This window comes from Macrobrachium rosenbergii, chromosome 48 (genome assembly GCF_040412425.1).
Source record: "Macrobrachium rosenbergii isolate ZJJX-2024 chromosome 48, ASM4041242v1, whole genome shotgun sequence".
Classification (NCBI taxonomy): domain Eukaryota; kingdom Metazoa; phylum Arthropoda; class Malacostraca; order Decapoda; family Palaemonidae; genus Macrobrachium; species Macrobrachium rosenbergii.
The window spans coordinates 23,002,195-23,019,694 of NC_089788.1; the positions used below are offsets into that span (position 1 = coordinate 23,002,195).

General features: G+C 17.1%; 1 long non-coding RNA gene across 1 annotated transcript in view; it reads right to left on the bottom strand.

Annotated features, from left to right (window-relative positions):
- LOC136831710 (uncharacterized) overlaps positions 1 to 17,500 on the bottom strand; it is a 179,938-nt gene that overhangs the window by 142,710 nt on the left and 19,728 nt on the right. The window lies entirely within an intron of this gene.

Genomic DNA, 17,500 nt, shown 5'->3' on the forward strand with positions numbered 1-17,500 from the left:
TACTCTTAGAAAGGGTTAATTATACCTCACATGGCACATTCTGTAGAATTTCCAGCACACTGCTCTTAGCACAGAACAGGGAAGGCTGAACAGAACCCCGACACTTGTCCTTGGGAATTACACAGCATCTACCGATGCCCGAGGGTTAGCACAGTCCTCACCCACCCAATGCTTCAGTGGCTTCATCAGATTCGCATCCATTACTCCGCAGCGAAAAAGCAAGCAAAAGTCATACAATACACATTTAATGTCACGGTTACCAAAGAAGTAAACCAAACTACAACCTCTCCTGGGTCAGGCTTTTAGATCCATGGTGGAAAAATTCTACTCTTTTTGCAAATGTGATGCCTGACTTTGTGAGTGTCAAATAGTGAAAGGTCGGGAAGGCCCTGTTGTCATTCGTCCCTTTCCTGATCTCCTATCTCCAGGCTGAAATAACTAACATGTTTTTGACTGGGCCGAAAATATCGAAAACATTGTTGTCGCAAATTAACTTCATGAAAATATAGACATTTATTGCAACCAGAGCATTAATGTTGTGTATAATATATATATATATATATATATATATATATATATATATATATATATATATATATATATATATATATATATATATACATATATATATATACATATATACATATATATATATATATATACATATATACATATTACATATATACATATATACATATATACATATATACATATATACATATATACATATATACATATATACATATATACATATATCACATATATATATATATATATATATATATATATATATATATATATATATATATATATATATATATATATATATATTCATTCGTGTATTTCCTGTGGAATGTTCACCTTGAGACTTTACTGACGTTCTCGTTTTGAACGAACTTTAAGACGAGGTTCACCTAGCCAATGTGCTTCTCTGCCGTGATGGCGAGACACCACATACGCCTTAGTAACAGTTAACTAATTCACGGTTTGAGTTAACGAGGTATAATTTTTTTTTTTTTTTTTTTGTATACAGGCCTAGTCAATTACCTAGAGTCAAATCAATCTCAGTTCGGATTTAGTTAAATTATTATTTCTTCGTATTTTTTAAACCTTTTTGATTGCGTCATAAGTAGGCTAACTGATGACTATGATCGCAGAATATAACAAATTATAATTTAATTCAGGTAAAAATACGACACAAGATCGTGAGTGAGGTCAAGCTTCTGCTTACTTATGCAATACCAGAAGTAAAAAAACTGCTAACATTATTTTGTTTATCATTAACAGCTGAAAGTATTTCAAAGATTAAAACGAAACAGAGAAAAAAGTTAAAACTTCTTTGCGCAAATCCTTTTGTTCAACTTTTAAACTGGACACTTTTCTAGTTTGCAGCATTTGGAACCTTGCCCTTCCGGGATTCAACTTTTCGAGATATTAGCTTCTTGAGATTACGACATTTAATATGGCAACTTTCCGGCATTGTTTTGCTCTATGAACACACACACACATCACACACACACACACACACACACACACACACACACACACACACCCATTGATATAATAAGTATTCTTGTCGGAATTTTGCCAAGTACCTCAAAAAATCCATGAGATGTCTTACATTAACTAAGGCAATTTTTACGTATAGTGTTCGCGCTCGCGAGCGCGCGCGCACACACACACCCCCACAGATTTTAATTGAATAATACAATTACGGAGAAATTTTCAGATAAACTTTTGCTCTATTTCCGGATAATAATTGGATTTTTTTAACTGTAACCTAAACAATGTGATTAAAACTGTCTAAATTTGGTATATATTGCGTCTTTTTCTCATTTAATTATACGTTCGAAATTATTATACCAACAATAAATGTCAGTTGTTATTCTGCATCAATATTAACAAAATTTAATGCTAATATCTATTATACATTAAGGTGGCTGAATTTTCGTTGCAAGGTATTGGATTAAGATCATTTGGGAAGCAAACAGCAATCTTAAATAAAAGACCCCCAGTTAAATGAAAATATACTTTATAGGCTTCCTCACATGGATACAACGGAGAGGACCCTTCTCCATTTTATAAGTTTGCCAACAAAAATTACAAGGAGATTTTTGCGTTCGTCAAGAAGACGGACTTCTCATGCTTAGCTTTGGATTATAGATAATGTTAGTGTGTGTTATGGCAAAGAATCACACGAGGAGTACGAATATAAACCCAGATAAAAATTAATGTGGGTTTTTTCATACAATCTCAGAGATTAATATGGACTCACGGATTCATAAAAAATAAAGCTATCAATGAAAACTCAAACATTTGGGCTGTTATTACTGAAAGACATTGTGAATCGTCAGTTATTGAATACAGCGACAATGAATGGAATGAAGACATCCATAAAGTATGGAAGAGAGGATGAGTTCCTCTTAGTATGAGTAAATGCAACGCTGTTGATACATCACATAGCCCAAGGTATCAAATAATCTACTGCACTGCAAGGTGGGAGTATGTGGCTGATTTAATATACTGTGATGATGGGTCTAGATCAGACTCTCTAGGAACCTTACAGTCAGGCAGATAACGGTGGGGACCGGTTGACAACATTGTTGACAAGGCCGAACATGTAACGACGTTGGTCGTCTAATGGAACTGAGCCTCCTGTAGCTGATGGCGAGACTGACATTCTAATCTTGCAAGTGTGCAAGATGATATTAGGAGCCTGTTTCGTAACAACTGCAAAACAGGGAGAATATGTCACTAGAAGGTGCTAGAACTTGCATGGAGCATCGACATTCACAGCAAAAGTAAGTAATTTAATAATAATGTTGGAAAATGAAGGTGATTTGATGAGAAAATATCGAGGTCAAACCATGGAGGCAGAATACCTCTCTCTTGAAAGATGACAGGTTAAAAGAATCAAGAAACACAGAGGCCAGAAGCGAATTCAAAATCTAGTTTGCAGAAGGTATTGTTAGTCAGATATAGTGTAAAACTGTTAACAAAAAACAGATTTGTTAATTAAGGATAAACTAACTCGACCTCGTCCAATGACATTTAAAGCTTGTTCACTGATTTTCTTAAAGAACGCCAATTCTCTCATACAAATGAGGACCAATTAGCTCCAGACAGAAAACTTAATTTTATTGTTTACTATTCCACTGTACTGTTCTATGTAACGAATTTCGTATTCTTAATGCTGTACATATAAATAATAATCATTTTTACATATTTACATACGTCAGTTTTCGTTCCGTTTCTCAAAAATATAAAATGTTCTTATTTATACATTTTAAATTTCTTTGTTTTCAGAGAACTTTAGCTTTCAAACTTAAAACATCTGATGATAGTCTTCATTTCCTCGCATCCAAACGATCGAAATCTGGATTTCTTGTTAAATCCAGCCCATTCCAAGTAAATCTGGAGCTGACTTGCAGGTCGAAAGATGAAATCTCATTAGAATTCCCATCGCAAAAGAACCACTCGTTAAGCGTCCTCTGTTCAAGGATTAGGTATTAAACGGAAGCGTTAATTGATTTTCATTATCCTAATTTCCCTGAATTGGACCACCGATCTCTTAAAGTATCATCACTAACACTTTGTGTATCTTCCGCGTTTACTTCTTAGTCCAATAAGGGGACACGCGGGAAAAGATTAAAAATTATTACGTCTTTATTTTACTCATAAGAAAATTTTCTCAAAATTAATGACGGTCAACTTAACCTTGTCCATAATTTATCAACTTGAAAACATAATAAAGCTATGTATTTTTCAGTATTTCAGCTCTGACGCACAATTTGAAAAGAAAAATTAATGCCCGTATAAACCAGTTACAAAAATTAGAAGAATATTAATTTGATTTTTACTACTTGCACTGTTAGTTTGTCTATTTGTGTATGTGTAGTTGCTCATATCTTTCAGTAGAAATATTCTGATGATGCTATAATAATAAGGATTTCCATCTCATTTGTATATGCATCACTGTACTGAAATCGTTACTTGTTTGAATTATTTGTTATTGATAAAAAAAAAACTTGAAAGAAAAAGAAAAAAATATAAAACTAAAGATGGCAATCTTTTTGGTCATTGCATAATTCATATTACCTAGCTGGCTGTTCTTGTCCCTTGTTTTATAAATGGTATGATTGAAAGTCATGGTCTCCTGCATACATATCTCACATCAGCAAAGACAACAGCAATATTCACGTCCCTCGACCGGAATTACGTTCAAAGTTTTCCTTTTTCTCTAGGAACTCTAATCTGCGCAGCCATCTTGAAAATGCCTTTTGCCCAGAACAGATGAAGCTTGAAAATCTTGTCCAAGTTTTGTTTGGCCCGGTGTTGTCTTGCAGTTCGGGGTTCTCAAGGTTTTAAGATTTCCTGTAGAAACATCTCATTTATCTAGATAATTTTAACACAGTGAGTCTGTACTCTGACAACAGTGTTTATGTATTCACATGTGCATATTTAGACACTTCTGGTGTTTCAGCGTTGGTGTAGTGAGCCTGGAAAACAGGGTTCATTGTTCCGAAGTTTTTTTCGTCAAAATTTGGGAACTAGAATTCTTTTCCTATATTCTGTGATTTCTGTAGAATGGCGTTACAATATTGCTGTCACCCAGTGTTTTTCGGGAATGTTAACAGAACAGAAGGCTGAATGGCACCAAAGCACAGTTCATCTCTCGTAAATGAAGCGCCCGTAAAAGACTAATACAGTACCAAGCAAGGACCTATGTTAGTAATTAATTGGTGAAGTTTATAGCTTTCTTCCGTACTGTCATTATTAAAATTCACTATTTTTTGTAACTTTAATATTACTATAATTACTATCATTCTGCACGCATAAATGGAGGCCACTGGTGAAAATGTCTACGAACTTGTCAACGACAAACCTAAGCTTAAAGCTGATTGCCCGCAGGCTGTTGTTGTTTTATTTACAAACACACACACACACGGGTATATTGCTTTATTACAGAGAAAATCATTGAAATCTCGTCAACGACAAACCTAAGCTTAAGAGCTGATTGCTCGCAGGCTGTCGTTTTATTTACACACACACACACGGATATATTGTTTTATTACAGAGAATATAATTGAAATCTCGTCAACGACAAACCCAAGCTTAAGAGCTGATTGCCTGCAGGTTGTCGTTGTTTTATTTACACACACACACACACACACACACACACACACACACACACAAACACACACGGATATAATGATTTATTACAGAGAATACATTGTAATCTCTATTTTCTAACAACTCATTCTTCAGATCCACAATAAATTTGGCAGGTGGATACCCCATATATAGTTTCTTTGACTTTCAACATGAGGCCAGGAAAATAACAAGTCATAAACAAATGGAGACACCTGTCCCTGTAAATGTAATTATTTCAAAAAATAACTTTGATATTCCACTGGCCTATTGCTAATTGATAGTCCTATGAAACTTACTTGTTTGTATACTGCCCCACATAATAACATTCCCACTCATTAAATAAATAAATCAATCAATCAATCAATCAATCAATCAATCAATAAATAACAATAACAATAAAAATAAATAAATAAAAAATAAATAACTACAATAAAAAATAAAAATAAAAAAAATTTATAAATTAAAAACTAAAAATAAAAATAAAAAAATAAATAAAAATAAATTTAAAAAATTAAAAGAAAAAGAAAAACAAAAATAAAACAAAAACAAAAATAAAAATAAATAATATAACGATAAAAATAAAAGTAAAAATAAATCAAATCAAATCAAATGAACATAAAAAACAAAAAAATTAAAAAATTAAAAGATAACAAAATAAAAATAGAAATAAAATAAAAAAAAATAAAAATGATAACACTCAAAGCTCAAAACTCAAAAATTAAAAATTAAAAATTAACAATTAAAAACAATAAAAAATTCTAAGAAATTAAAAATAAAAATAAAAAATAAAAAAATCTTGAATTATAAATTAAATAAAATTAAAAAATAAAAATAGAAATAATAACAAAATTAAAAATAGAAATAATAACAAAATTAAAAATAAAAATAAAATAAAAAATAAAAATAAAAATAAAATTACAATAAATAAAAAATAGAAAAAAATATAAAATAAATAAAAATAAACAAAAATAAAAATATAAATAAAATTACCAATAAAAGTAACAATAACAACAATATGAATATAAATAAAAATATAAAAATAAACAAAAATATATAAAAATTTAAAAAAGAATGAAAATAAAAAATAGATAAAAAATATAAAGAATTATATAAAAATAAATAAAAATAAATTTAATTTTAATTACAAATAAATAAAAAATAAAAATAAAAAAATTAAAATAAAAATAAAAATAAACATTAAAACAAAAGTAAATAAAATAAAAATACAAGTAAATAGAAACGAAAATAAACAAAAAATAAATAAAAATAATGAAAAAAATAAAATTACATGAAAATGACAAATTTAAAAAAAATAAAAATACATAATAAAAATAAATAGAAAATAAAAATAAAAACAAAGAAAAATAAAATAAAAATAAATAAAAATAAAATAAGAAAAAACAGAAAATGAATAAAAATATAATAAAAACAAAAATTTAAAAAAATATAATAAAAATAAAAAATTAAATTAAATAAAATAAAAATTTTAACAAGAAAAAATAACAAAATAAAAAAATAAATAAATAAAAATTAAAATTAAAATAAAAATCAAAACTAAAAATAAAAATAAAAAAATTTAAAAAATAAATAAAAATATATAAGAATAAAAAGAAAAATAAAATAGAAAAATTAAAAAAATTAAAAATAAAAACAAAACAAAAAATAAAATAAAAACAAAATAAAAATTGGGAAAAATAAAATATAATAACAATAAAATTAAAAATAAATAAAAATAAATAAAAATAAAATTTAAAAAATTAAAAATAAAAAAATTCACAAATTGAAATTAACAACTAGAAGTTTAAAAAATTAAAATTAAAAAATTAAAAATTAAAATAATCAAAAATAAAAAATTAAAAATTAAAAACTCAAAACTCAAAATTTAACACTGAAAATTAAAAATTAACAATTACAAATAAAAATTATATTAAAAGTTAAAATTTAAAAATAAAAAAATATAAAAATTCAAAACTCAAAACTCAACAATTAAAACTCAAAAACTAAAACTTAAAAATAAACAATTAAAAATTTTGAAATATTAAAAATTAAAAATTAAAAATCAAAAATAAAAATAAAAAACTTCAATTGGAATTTAAAAATTAAAAATTATAAATAAAAAATAAGACAAAAATTAACAAAAATAAAAATATAAATAATAAAAATATAAATAAAAGAGAAAATAAAAATAAAAATAAATCAAACTTGATAAATGATAAAAACAATAAAAATAAAAATAAAAATAAAAAATGAAAAAAAAAAAATTAAAAATAAAAATAAAAAAGCTAAAATGAAAACAAAATAAAACAAAAATAAATACATATAAAATAAAAATAAATAAAAATTAAAATATAATTAACAATAAAAAAATATAATTAACAATAAAAAATAAAATAACAATAACAACAATATAAATAAAAAAAAAATAAATATATATATATATATAAATATATAAATATAGAAATATAAAATATATAAATATAAAAAATATATATAATATATATATATATAAATAAAATATATAATAAAAATATATATATATATATAAATATATATATAATATATATATATATATATAAATATATATATATATATAATATATATATATATAATATATAAATCTAAACAAACATAAATATAAATGACGTAAAAAATTAAATAAAAATAAAAAAATCATATAATAAAAATAAAAAATAGAAATAAAATTAAAAAGAAAATTAAAAATACAAACAAATAAAAATCTAAATTAAAAATAAATCAAAATAAAATTAGAAATTAAAAAAAAAAAGATAAAATAAAAAAAAAAAAAAAAAGAAAATTAATAGTAAAAAAGAAAAATATAAAGAAAACATATAAATAAATAAATAAAAAATTTATAAAATGTAACAAATACATTATAAAAAATTAAATACAAAATTTAAAAATTTAAAATAAAAAAAAATAACAATAAAAAAGAGATAAAAATAAAAAAATAAAGAAAATATAAAAAAACAAATAAAAAGAAAAAATAAAATAAAAATTAAAACAAAAAATAAACTCAAAACTGGAAAAAAATAAAGAATAACAAAGATAAAAATTTAAAAAAATTATAAATTCAAAAATCAAATCTCAAAATTCAAACATTAAAACATTAAATCTCAAAAATTAACAACTAACTAAAAATTAACAATAAAAAATCAACAATTAAAAATTACCAATTAAAAATAACCTTAAATTACAAATTAAAAATGGAAAATTAAAAATTAAAATAAAAATTCAAAATAAAACTAAAATTAAAATGAAAAAAAAAAATAAAAATAAAAAGTAAAAACTCAAAATTTAACACAAAATTAAAAATTATAAAAATTAAAATAAAAGTTAAAAACAAAAAAAAATTAAAACTCAAAAATTAGAAATTACCAGTAACATTTAAAAATTCTTAAATATTACAAATTAAAAATTAAAAATCTTAAAGTAAAAAATTAATAATTAAAAATTAAAAATAAAAAAATAAAACAAAAAGTAAAAATAAAAATAAAATAAAAATATAAATGTAAAAACATAAATATAATATAAAAATATAAAAATAATAATATCAATGGAAAAACATAAATATAAATATAAAAATAAAAATAATAAAAATGAAAAAAATTAGATAAAAAAATAAAAATAAAAAGTAAAATAAAAGTATAAACAAAATAAATACTAATAACATTTCAATTAAAAATAAAAAATAAAAATATAAAGTAAAAAAAAAATATAAATATATAAAAATATAAAAATTAAAGATAAAATAAAATAAATAAAAATAAATAAAAAATAAAAAATAAAAGAAAAAATGAAGAAAATCTAAATTGAAATAAAGAAAAATAAATAAAAATAACTACAAAAATAAAAAATATATAAAAAACAAAAATAAAAATAAATAAAGACTAAACAAAAGTAACTAAAAAAAGAAATAAAAAAATAAAAATAAAAGAAAAATGAAGAAAATGTAAATTAAAATAAAGAAAAATAAATAAAAATTACAAAAATAAAAATATAGAAACAAAAATAAAGATAAAGACAAAACAAAAGTAGCTAAAAATAAAAATAAAAATATAAAAAATAAAAAGGAAAACAAAAATAAAGTAGAAAATAAAAATAAAAGTACAAAATAAAAAAATAAAAATTAAAAATAAAAAATTAAGTAAAAAAATAAAAAATTTAAAAAATTAAAATTTAAAAATTAATAACTAAAAATTAAGAATTAAAGGTTAAAAATTAAAACTCAAAAAATAAAAAATTAAAACAAAAAATATTAAATAAAAAATATAAAACAAAAAACTCAAAACTCAAAAATTAAAACTTGAAAAATTAAAAATTAAAAAAATTAACAATTAAAATTTTTAAAATTAAAGATTAACAATTAAAAATTAAAAATCTAGAACAAAATATAAATAAAAATTTAAAACTTAAAAATTAGAAAAGAATAAAAAATAAAGTCGAAAAAATACACAAAAATAAAAATAAAACAAAAAAAATAAACAAAAATAAAAATAACAATAATAATCAAAATAATTAAATATAAAAATAAAAATAAGAATAAAAATAAAATAAAAAATAAAAGAAAATGAAAAAGTAAAAATAAAAATAAACAAAAAGTCAAAAAAATTAAAATATAAAAAAATAATAAAAATACCAATAATAATATAGATATAAATAAAAATATAAATATAGAACTATAAATATATAAAAATAAAGCAAAAAATAAAAATTGACAAATTAAAGATAAAAAATAAAAATAAAAAATAAAATTTAAATTAAAAATAAATAAAACAATAACAAAATAAAATAAAAATAAAAATAAAAATAAAAATAAAAGATAATAAAAATAAACAAAAATAAAAATAAACATAAAAAACAAAATAAAAAAATAAAGCAAAAATAAACATAAAAATAAAGATAAATAAAAATAAAAATTAAAATTAAAAATAAATAAAAATAAAAATCTTAAAAAATAAAACAAAAATATTGTAAACATTAAAAACTAAAATAAAAATAAAAATAAAATAAAGGTAAAAAAAAAAATAACACTAAGATTAAAAGTAAAATAAAAATAAAAAATAGAGAATAAAATTTATAAAAATAAGGGCAAAAATAAAAAAATAAAAATTAAATTAAATTAAATTAAAATATAACAAAAATAACAATATATATATATATAACAATAACAACTATAAAAAAATGTAAAAATATAAATATAAATATAATATAAAAATTTAAATAAAGAGAATAAGAATAAAAAAATTAAAAAAAAAAATAAAAATAAAAAGTAGAAATAAAATAAAATAAAAAATAAAGATAAATAAAATTTATATTAAAAAAACATATATAAATAGAAAAAGTAAAAATTTACATAAAATAAAATTAAAAATAAAAAGGTAATAAATAAATATAGAATTAATAACAAAAATAAAATATAGATAAAAATAAATTTAAAATTATAAAAATAAAATGGAAATAAAAGGAAAATTTAAATTAATAATAAATAAAAAAAATAAATTTAATAAAATAAAAAATTGAAATTTTAAATAAAATAAACAAAAAAATAAATAGAAATAAAACAAAAGTAATTAAAAAAAAAATACAAATGAATCACAATATAACAAAACCACACAAAAAAATTAAATAAATAAAAAATAAAAAATAAAACTAATAATAAAATAAAATATAAAAAATTAACAATTAATAAACGCAAAACTCAAGATTCAAAAATAAAAAATAAAACTAAAAATAAAATTACACAAAATATATGAAATGAAAAATAAAAAAAAAACTCAAAACTCAAAACTGAAAAATTAATACAGTACAACTAAAAAATTCAAAATTAAAAATTAATTAAAAATTAAAAATTAGAAAAAAATTTATATTACAAATTAAAAATCAAAATTTAATAATTAAAATAAAAATTAAAAAAAGAAATTAAAAATAAAAAACTAAATAAAAAATAAAAACTAAATTTAACACTTAAAATTATAAATTATAGATAAAAATTTAAATAAAAGTTAAAAATTAAAAAAATAAAAAATAAAAAATTTAAAACTAAAAGTTAATATTTACAATTTTTTAATATTAAAAATTAAAAATCAAAAATTATAAAATCTTAAATCAAAAATAATTAAAAATTGAAAATAAAAAATAAAACAAAATAAAATTGAAAATAAAAATAAAAAAAATATAAATAATAAAAATAACAATGTGAATATAAATAAAAATAGTAATATAAAAATATAAAAATGAATATAAAAATATAAAAATAAAAAAAAATTAAAGATAAAAAAAAAAAATAAAAATAAAATAAAAAATTAAAAATATAAAGAAAATAAAAAATAAAATTTTAAATAGAAATAATAAAAATACAAAATAAATATAATTAAAAATAATGAAATAAAATTAAAGAGAAAAATAATAAAAATATAAAAAATAAAAAACATAAAAAACTAAAATTAAAGATTAAAAATAAAATAAAAATAAAGAAAATTTAAATTAAAATTAAGAAAAACAAAATAAACAAAAAAATAAAAATTAAAATAAATATAAAAAAAATTAGAAGATAAATATAAAATAAAAAAATAGAAGATAAAATAAATGAAAAATTAAAATTAAAAAAATGTAAATTAAAAATGAAAAAATAAAAAATTAAAAGATTTAAAAAATTTAAAAATTAAAAATAAGAAATTGAAAATTAAAGATTAAAACTCAAAAAATTAAAATAAAAAATATGACATGAATATAAAATAAAAACCTCATAACTCATAAACTAAAACTCAGAAGTAAAAATTAAAATTTAATGGAAGTAAAAATTAAAATTTAAAAAATTAACAATTAAAAATTTAAAAAATTAAAAATTAACAATTAAAAATGAAAAATCAAGAATAAAATATCTAAAATTAAAAATTCTAAATTAAAAATTAGAAAAATTAAAATTAAAAACCAAAAATAAAAAAATGCACAAATAAAAATAGAAAAAAAAGAAAAAATAATCAAAGATAAAAAAACCATAATAATAAAATAATTAAATAATATTAAACAAAAATAAAAAATAAAAATAAAAATAAATAAAAATAACTAAAAATAACAAAAATAAAAATAAAAATAAATAAAAATAAAAATATAAAAAATTATAAATATAGCAATATATAAATTTAAATAAAAATATAAATATAAAAACAAATATAAATGAGTGGCGCAGTGTAATAAGGTAAATTGAGCGCCGTTTTTAAAAAATGATAAAAACGCATTTAAAGTTTGCCAACTATGAAAACGCTTATAAAAAAAAAACCAGCCAAACGATTTCTATGAATCATACCTCATTTTAAAGGAAATTTATTCGCCTATTACATATGCAAAAATCATTATAGTATGTTTTGTCATTTAGCGGCCACAACCACAAAAGTGAGGTAATGTAAGATTGTAAAGTGTTAATGAACACAATGAAAATGTTTTCATACGGCAATTAAAGCATGTTTTGTGAAAACAACCTAAAATATTTATCCTAATAATGCTCTAAAATTATTATTATAACATATCTGAGTAAAATTTCCATGAAAATATTATAAAACAAAAACATCCTCCTACATCCACCCAGCACCTCCACTGGTTGCCGCTTGCCTCCTTTTTTATTAAAGTCTTATGATGTAGCAGTGAGAACTCGCTAAGGGCGAAATTTCCTTTGTTTTGCATGGATTTTCGAACCTTTTGCCAGTAACATAAGGGGACAAAAGTGTGTGTACAGGATAGTGCTGTACTTTAGCTGCTCGCTCACAATAAAAAAACCAACCGCGGTGGCGCTGCCACCTTGTTAATACTCAAATATAAAAATATAAAAATGCTTCTAAAAATAATAAAAATAGAAAAATTTACAATACAAATAAAAATAAATTATATAAAAAAATTTCAAAATAATAAAAATAAAAAATAAATAAAATTTAAATTAAAAATAAACAAACTTTAAATTAAGAAGAAAATTTAAATTAAAAATAAAAATAAAAAATAAAAATACGAGAAAAATAAAAATAAATAAAATTTAAAAATAAAAATATTAAAATTTAAATAAAATTAAAAGAAAAAAAATTAAAAATAAAAGAAAATAAAAATAAAATAAACAAAAAATAAATAAAAATAAAGAAAATAAAAAAATTAAATAAAGATAAATAAAAATAAAAATATGAAAAATAAAAACAAAATACAAATATAAAAATTAAAATAAAAATAAAAAAAAATTAAAAATATAGTAAAAAATTAAATAAATAAAAATAAAAAAAGAAATTAAAATTAAAAATAAAGGCAAAAAAACAAAATAAAAAAAATAAAAATACAAAAAATAAAAACAATAATAACAATAAAAATATAAATAAAAATATAAACAAAAACATATAATATAAAAAATTTAAATAAAAAATAATAAAAATTTAAAGATAAAAATAAAAATATAAAAAATAATAATAAAATAAAATCTAAATTAAAAATAGATAAAAATATAAATCTAATATAAAAATATAAAAAAATAAAAATAAAAATATAATAATAAATAGAATTAAAATAAATATAAAAATTATAAATATAAACAAAAAATACAAAATAGAAAAGTAAAATAAAAATAAAAATAGGAAAATTTAAATTCAAATTAAAAATAAAAATAAATAAAAATATAAATAAATAACAAAATAAAAAAATAAACAAAAATAAATAAAAATAAAAACAAACGTAATTAAAAAATAAAAATAAAAATACGCCAATAAAAATACAAAATAAAAAATTAAAATTAAAATTAAAAATTAAAAAATAATAAAAAATTAAAAAATATATAAAAATAAAAATAAAAAAAATTAAAAATTAAAAATTAAATAAAAATAAAAAAATAAAAATTAATAACTCAAAACTCAAAAAATTAAAAAAATAAAAATAAAATTATTGCATAAGAAAAAAATAAATATGAAATAAAAAACTCAAATCTCTAATCTCAAAACTGAAGCATTAAAACTCAAAAATGAAAGATGAAAAATTAAAAATGAACTAACAAATAAAATTTTAAAACATTAAAAATTAAAAATAAACAAAAAATCTTAAATTACAAATTAAAACGAAAAATGAAAATTAAAATAAAAAATTAAAAATATAAATAAAAAAAATGACAACTAAAAAATAAAAAATAAAAATTAAAAACTCAAAATTTAATGCTTAAAATTAAACATTGTAAATAAAAATTACAATAAAATTTTAAATAAAAAAATAGAAAATAAAAATATTCAAAACTAAAAATCAAGAAACTAACCTGAAAAATTAGAAATTAACATTTAAAAATTCTAAAATATTAAAATCAAAAAAGGAAAAACAAAAATCTGAAGTTAAAAATCATTTTAAAATTAAAAATCTATATAAAAAATAAAAATAATAAGAACAAATAACAATAAAAATAACAATAATAACAATGTAAATATAAATAAAAATATAAATATGACAATATAAATAAAATGTAAATATATATAAATAAAATATAAAATATAATATATAAATAAGATTAATAAAAATAAAAAATTAAAGATAAAAATAAAAATAAAAATAAAAGATATCAACAAAATAAAAATAAAATTTCAAAAACCAATAAAAATAAAAATTAAAAATTAGAGATAAAATAATAGAAATATGAAAATAATTAAAAATATTAAATACCAAAATTAAAAATTAAAATAAAGAAAATTTAAATAAAAATAAAAATAAAAATAAAATTAAAAAATAAATAAAAATAAACAAAAATAAAGATAAAGATAAAAACAATACATAAAAATGTAACTAAAAAACCAGAACCAAAACCAAAAATAAAAACAAAAACAAAAAATAAAAAAACAAAAATAAAATAAAGAATAAAAATAAAAAATTTAAAAAATACATAAAAATAAAAAAAATAGAAATAAAAAATTAAAAATAAAAATAAAAAGATTAAAGTTAAAAAATTAAAAAACTGAAAATTATATATTAAAGATCAAAACACAAAAAATAAACATAAAACTTAAAAATATGAAAAAATATAAAATAAAAAACTAAAAACTCAAAAGTTAAAACTCAAAATTAAAAATTAACAAAAATTAATAATGAAAAATGAAAAAAATCATGAACAAAATATCATAAATTAAAAATAAAAAATTTTTTAAAAACTTAAAAATAAAAAATAAAAAACTTAAAAGTTAAAAATAAAAATAAAAATACACAAAAATACAAACAAAAAATTAATAAAATTAAAAATAAGAATAAAAATAATTAATAAATAAAAAATAAATAAAAATAAAAATGAAAATAAATATAAAAATTTAAATAAAAAAAATAAATAAATAAAAACAAGAACTAAAAATTAAAATAAACAAAAATAAAGATAAATAAAAATAACAATAACAACAATATAAACAAATAAAAATATAAATATAAAATATAAACAAATAAAAGTATAAAAAAATATAAATATATACCGTATATAAAAATATAAAAAAATAAAACAAATTAATAAAAATACACAAACATAAAAGAACATAAAAACTGCATTAAAAATTAACAATAAGTAAAAATTAAAAAAAATTAAATTTAAAAACAAATAAAACAAAGTAAAAATAAATTTAAAAAATAAAAAAATAAAAATAAAATTATATAAATAAAAATAAACAAAAATAAAAATAAAATTATATAAATAAAAATAAAAATGAAAATAAAATTATATAAATAAAAATAAATACAAATAAAATAAGCAAAATAAAAATAGGATAAAAGTAAAAATAAAAATAAATAAAAGTAAAAAAAAATAAAATATAGATAAAAATAAAAATAATTAAAAATAAATAAAATATAAAAATTAAAATATAAAAATACAAAAATAAACAAAAATAATAAAGAAAATAAAATAAAAATAAATGAAAAATATAAATAAAAATAAAATTAAAAAATAAAAAGAAAAATAAATAAAAATAAAAATATAAATAATAAACATAAAAATAACTACAAATATAAATAAAACTATATATATAACTATATGAATATTTTCAATAAAACTAAAAATAAAAAATTAAAGATAAAAATATAAGTAAAAAATAGAAATAAAATTTAAAGTAAGATAAAAATAAAATTTAAATTTAAATTAAAAATAAATGAATAAAAATATTAATATAAACATAAAAAAATTAGATAAAAATAATAAAATAAAGAAATACAGAAAAATAATAAAAAAAGAAATAAATAGAAATAAAATTAATAAAATAAAATATAAATATGCATAAAATTAAAAATAAAAAATAAATGAAAATTTAAATTTAAAATAAATAAAAATAAAAATAAATTAAAATATTAAATATAAAATAAAAAATGAAAATTGAAAATAAATAACATAAAAAATTATATAATAAGAATAAAAACAAAATTAAAAATTAAAACAAAAATAAAGATATAACAATACAAAAACAAAATAAAACTAACAAGAAATTTAAGATTAAAAATAAAAATAAAAAATACAATAAAAAATACAAAATAAAAAATAAAAAAATAAATAAAAAAAAAAATTAATAAACTCAAAACTCAAAAAATAAAAAAATGGAAATGAAAATAAAAAGAAAAATAAAAATTAAACAAAAAATATATAAATAAAAATATAAAATAAGAAACTCAAAACTCAAACCTCAAAACATTAAACCATTAAAAGTCAAAAATAAAAAAATAAAAATTAACAATTAACAAATTAAACCTTTTAAAACATTAAAAATTAAAAATTAAAAACATAAAACTTAAAATTACAATTTAAAACTGAAAAATTGAAAATTAAAACAAAAATTAAAAAAAAAATTAAAAATTTAAAGAACAAAAAATTATAAAAACTAAAAAAAAACAAAAATTTTAAATTAAAAATTGAATATAAAATCAAAATAAAAGTTAAAAATTTAAAAAAATAAAGCACAAAAAAGTAAAATATTCAAAACTAAAAATTCAAAAATTACGCCTCGAAAATCAAAAATTAACATTTAAAAAGTTTTAAATATTAAAAATTAAAAATCAAAAATAAAAATAAAAAATCTTATATTAAAAATCAATAAATAAAAATTAAAATAAAAATAAAACAAAAATATAAATAAAATAAAAAAGAAATTAAAAATATAAAAAAAAATAAAAATAAAAAAAATTACAGGTAAGGAAAATGAAAAATAAAAATAAAATTAAAAAAGAAAAATATAAAAAAATAAAAAATTTAAACTGAAAATAAAAAGAAAAATATAAATATATTTTTATTTTTATTTATTTTCAATTATATATATATAAATATAAACAAAAGATATTTACATTTATAAATATAAAA